The following is a 6,129-nucleotide window of genomic DNA, read 5'->3' as shown; positions in this document are numbered from 1 at the left end:
GACTGGTTCTACTGCTCCTACTCCTCCTTTACCACGTAGCTCTGTGACAGAAGCGAGACAGAAGTTCTCCTACGTGCAGTAGCAGGAACCTCAGAGATGCTGCAGAGCACAAGGCTGTGTGTGGCAGTGTGCTGCCCAGCTGCCCCATGCCGTAAATATTACAGCACTAAGACCTAAAAATGGAGAACACTGTTTCATCACACAAAACAAGCTGTTGGTCACTCGATTGACATTATGTTAGCTTAGGCTTTGCAATCTTTCTTCTCGAAGGATTAGGTTGTAGACTGGTATGTAAACCAGTTTATAATCAGCCAATGTGTTGAGAAGAAGCATGTATCTAAGCTAGATGAACTTTAAGTCTGTTCATAGGTGGTGGCTGGCTAATCACTGCCATTTATATCCATCTTTGATTCTCTGTGAGTGCCTGGAGTGACATCAGTGAGAAGGAATAGACTGGGAGGTTCAGGCATTCGCTGCAAAGGTGGACGTGTGGCGTGCTGATACAGACAGTGCTGCCTATCTGATGACATGCCGACAGCTGATACACCCTTACCCACATTCTTGTGCTGTGGGCACGTGTTCTGGAAAATCCAGAGCATACAGGATACATCTGCAGGCAGAAATGCCCACATGCAGAAATTTTTATTTCAATAAGAATTTAATTCTAAATAGGAGGCTATTGTGTTTAAATTCTGGCAGTGAACATAACAATGTTTCTGCTGTGAGTCATACAATATTATTTAATATATATATATAATTTTTAATTGGCACAGACACTATGGTTACTCAGTTAAAGCAGATCCAAAAGAGTCCACTTCTGCTGTCATGGATCCGTGTGACTGTACTTGGGATTATGTAAATAATCTGCATGGATTCAACGAATGCCAAGTAACAGTTAGAAGCTGTTTAACAGTTAGAAGAACTGTTTAACAGCTCTTTGAAAGTGATTGTTTTTAAGATAACTTGCACATATATGTGTACATATGGCAATTTCTCATTTACATTCTGACAGTTAGATTTCATTCAAGGCCAGGCTGGATGGGGCTTTGAGCAACCTGGTCTAAAGGGAGGCATCCCTGTCTATAGCAGGGGGTTGGAACTAGGTGATCTTAAAGGTCCCTTCCAATCCAAACCATGCTATGACTCTATAATTACTTTTACTTTTTGTTATTTAAATTAACTGGTATTTGCATGTGCTTTCATTGAAAAACCACATAAGCACATCAACTTCTTCCTGCAACTTAATAAAATAAAAAGTACCAAGCCCAACTTCTTATCAGGTCAGTCCATAGGATCTGAATCCAACCCCAGTTTTCAAAAAGTGCCTGCATTTGAGTTGCTTGGACTTATATATTTTGTGATAAATGCTTTGTTTCTTGGTTAGGTACTGATATGTGACAAGATGCTTTATTTTCTTGATGAAGTAAGCTTTCTGTTGCTCATTGAAACACTATGGATCTGATTAGATTTAATTTAAATAGTCTATTTCAGACCCCACAAGATACATACACACAGAAACAACCCCACTATCTCCCCCTGTAATCCACCTTACTTTTCCAGTGATTTTACTTCACTTATAGCACTGCTGCTTTCATAGCTGCAATTACAGCTGTTATCTCATTTCATTCAAAAATAGTATGATTCACTTTAGGTCTGGACAAACCACTAGCATGCCTTGAACTCCAGCCACAAGAAAGCAGCAGCAACAGCATCATCTGCATCCTCAGAAGCATCCTCTGCACTCCCTGGGTACAGAGGTAGCACAGAGCATGACTCAGCCTCTCTCCTAAGAGCCACAGGATCCAATCTCTATGACTTCACTGCGTTGCACATGAAATCTGCAGACTCTGTGGCTGCTACTTCAGTCCCTGTCGCAGCAGATCTGCATCTATTCCCAGGTGAGCGCGGGAGGTGGGGATGTGGGGGGAAGGGAGGATGTCCTGATGTTCTTTTTCCGAGCCAATCTTGCTCCTCCTGAGTTCTGAAATGTGGTTGAATAAAAGCACATCCTTCTATGGCATGGATCCATAATGGTGCATTTGGTCAGAGCTGTTGATGGCTGGGCTAAGTGCACTGCTTTAAACTGCACATTCAGCACCAGCCCAAGTACAAGGGATTCCAAACAATTATAGACAAGAACAGTCAGTCACTCTTCTTAGGTTAAAAAAAAAAAAAGAAAAAATTATCCATAACTGCATTTTTTTTTTCTAGAACACAAATGAGTACTTCATTTTTATCATTTATAGGTATCAGCCCCAAATACCAACTTATATTTGCATCCGTGCAAACCTAGTAAGTTTCTATGTGAGAAGGGTGGGCAGCCAAGGAGAAAATATTTCTAGCAACTGCTGTCTTGGCTTCTTTCCTTTTCTGCACAGCATTATCAGTAACAGATAGGGCAGGTAAAGTTTCAGCTACGTGCCTCTGACCAGGAATACTCGCTCAGGGCTGCGGAAAATGCACCACACGAGGGAGCTCTCCAGCAGCCAGACAGTTTTTTTCCACCGACCGGAGGAAAAGCCTATGAAAATTAGGCAACGGCCAAAAACTTCAGCCGGCTTAAACTCGTTCCAAAATGTAAATGCATACAACTACTTGTGAGAAAAAGAACTCAAACCACCACAGATTCAACTATACATATGAAACTTCAGATGAGCATTAAATTGTATGTATGCGAGGAAAACTTTACCTTATTGAGGAAGAATCCTGCAGACTCTACTTGTGTGAGAAAACCTTTCTTGGTCAATCCTGTTAAAGCAGGAATTGCTCAAGTAATGAATGACTGCTGAATCTGATTCTATTGATAGCAAGGACTTGCAGTACAGGAAGGAAAAAAAAGCCAAACCAAAGACAACACACATATTTTCCCTTTCCCTTCACCTAGCTCCAAGAGCAGTGGTTGCTCTGTGTAGATGCGGGCACGGTCTGCAGGCATGCTGGCATTACCAGCATGAGCAAAAAGCACTTTTTCTCACGCAGTTCAGCACATTTACTGTCTTGTAAGTTTCACGCAGATGATAAAAGTGCCATGACTTGTTTTGCAAGAGTAGAGATTTTGGCGGTCCAAGGCCAAAATATACCAGCTACACATGTCCCTTGATACTGCTGTGCAGTACACTGTGTGCTGCCTGCTTTTCACTCTTCAGGTCAGATGAGTCAAGTAGTTTGGATCTTTTTCCAGTTCCTTCATGCCGCTGTAGAAACAGCAGTAAGGGAATTGCATCTACATTGAAAACACTTTTATAAGTATTTTCAATAAATTTTGGTCAATTTCTTACATATAACAAGGTAGAAACTTTTCTATTGATGGACTCTCACGATGAGCTATTGTGTCATGGATTTTTCCAAAAAGTTGCTGTGCAGCAACTTTACACAACTGTATCCACACAGTGCAGGCGTGTCACAGAGATTTACAGATGGAAAAGCAAAATCAATCAAGAGCTAGCAAAGTAACCAGCTGCACAAGAGAGGCAATCACCCTCTGACAAGTGACAGTCAAGTATCTCTACCACTGGAGACAAATAAATACCTCTGCCATGTACAAAAATGACACACAGGACAGAGCTAAGTACCAGTGCTTTGGAAAATTGTAGAGGATGTCACAGACTAAAGATGATAAAAGAGAAATGGCTGCTTTCGGGTTAACTCTGACACTGTATCCTTGATCTATGTTTTTCATCACCTTCATCACCTTCATTTTCATCATCTTTGAATTTATTCTTCTTTCTTTGTATCACACACATCAATAAAATTAGCAAATGATTCATAAAAGATGTATCAGCATTAATTATGTAATTGAAGCATCTACATGTTCGTAGATGTACATATTTGACCATAAGAAATGAATTAATACCTTGCAGTAATCCAGCAATCAGCGATGAGTCTGCACAACCTCACTTATTTCTGCAATCAAATCCATTCAGTATATATCAGAAAAATTATTATATACTCTGTATAATAATAATTTGACCTTTTGACCATCTAATAAACAGGCATATGAAAATGACCTCTAGCAAATGTGTAACTTCATCTGTGGCTGAACCCAAACGTAGCAAAAGTTAGAAGGCACTGAGTACAGTTTTGACATTTACAAAGAGTTATATCTGTAAGGCCTTGTGACAACATGGACTTTAACTATGTATTTTTTTAATTTTAACCAACTTGCTACAGATATTGCAACATCACCAGAAGGATCTCCCTTACTGTCCTCATCCATTTACATTCAGAACATATGTATTACTCCATTATTCTGATATTCTTCTCGGAGGGGGGAATTCAAACCATTCTTAGAAGTTATCAACAGTGATACATACAAGATACACATCATCCTTTTACAATTAAGGTAAGAAAAGATATACAACAAATACCTGTACAACATGGACAGCAACCAAAACAATGACACATTTCTGCTTCAGATGGCACAGTACGACAATGTTTTACCTCATGACAGCATTAACAAAGCCCTGGGTGCTCTGATCTCCAGCCTATTAACACGTAAAGCACACGGGGTGCACCAGCACACATTGCTGTGCAGCTTACAGGCACCATCCAAGGCTCCAACCCAGTGCTGCCTGGAGCTGCCCAGCTGGTGCAGGAGCACTGTGTCTACTGCTGAGGAATCTGGCAGGAATGGAAGGACAACTTTCTCATGGATTTCTCCAGTGAAGCTGAGGCAGTGTCATTTGTAATTTACTGGAACTTTCTGCATGATTCATGTTTAAATTCACTCTATTTTTATCATTAAGGCCCATGCTTCTGACCTGTAATAAAGAGACATTTAAATCACAGAGTTCGTAAGGGATTTTTGTGGTTCCTTCACCGACGGGATTACATCTTCTGTACGGGAAGCATCTGTCAGAAGTCGGTGCGGGAAAGCAGCCTGCCCGTTGCAGTGACTGACAGTCCCACTGTGGGACAGCCTGCTGGTGGTACCACTGGGAAAGGAAATGGCAGAAGGGCTCCTAAAAACTTCCTCATCAGCCAAAAGGACGAAGAGCGCAGCGTTCTTCCTCTCCAGCGTTCTCCCAGCCTGTTTCCCAGCACAATTCCTGCCCTTTTCAGAACAGGACACTCTATGCAATAATTGTGCCGCTCACTTGTATGGAGTGGGGGCATGGAAACAGCTTTGGTGTGAAGTTGAGGTTGGAAATGCGCCTCATTGGATTAGTGTCATTTACCTCAGCTCCTGCTGTAATGGCTCACATTGCTGGCCAGCCACACCCTGAAGACTGAAAGAAATTTTGATTCTGCATTCAATTATGGGGCTTAATTGCTCTGCAAAGTACTATTCATTGTTACCAATACACCAGAGTGGATTTACCCTCACATGCTTGCCTATCATAAAGAAGATTGCATTCCAAAGGAAGCAATCTCCTTAACCGAGCATAAGAGGCTTTAGGAGATCTTTGGCTTGAATGAAAACGCCTTCTTCTTGGAGCCAAGCCTACATCCCTGGGAATAAAGTCCACCAGGGCTCTGTGCGAACATCTAACATCTAACGACAGAACCGTGTCCTTTATCTGATCTGGAGTCTGCTTTGGATGCAACGCTGGAATGCTGCTCCTGCCTTATCAAAAAAAACAAAACAAAACAAAACACACAAACAAAAAACAAACAAAAAAAAAGAAAAAAAAAGAAAACGAAAAGCGTATTCAGAAGCTCTACTTGCCAAATGAAATTGCTGTTTGTTGGCAGAGAGAAAGACTGGACCACGGTTTTCTTTATCTCCACCAAAAGTTCACTGCTAAGAGTACAAAGGCAAATGCCACGGGCAACACTTCAGCAGCAAAAAGGCCATCAGCAGTGTCCATCCACTATAAAGGCAGTGGTGCTGGCAGGCAGTCCCCTGATTTTATAGCAAGGCTGTAAAAAAATATTTCCTCCTATGTTTTCTAAGTGCTTCTTACAAGAAATTGGCGGGGTAGGGGGGGAGAATGTCTACATATCCCGGTGTGGCCTTTTGCACTTCACGTAGCTTTGTGATGTTGTCTGTGAGTTGACAAAATATTTTCAACATTTACCCTTCCCCTTGGTTTCAGTGCCATTCGCAGCTCATCAGATTACCTTATCAGTTTATTTGCATTGATTCAAGGGAAATTCAGAGAAGTTAGTGCTATGGGATGCCCCCAT

This window comes from Meleagris gallopavo, chromosome 6 (genome assembly GCF_000146605.3).
Source record: "Meleagris gallopavo isolate NT-WF06-2002-E0010 breed Aviagen turkey brand Nicholas breeding stock chromosome 6, Turkey_5.1, whole genome shotgun sequence".
In the NCBI taxonomy this organism is placed as follows: Eukaryota; Metazoa; Chordata; class Aves; order Galliformes; family Phasianidae; genus Meleagris; species Meleagris gallopavo.
The sequence above is the reverse complement of the archived record's forward strand: the minus strand, read 5'-3'. Positions refer to the sequence as shown.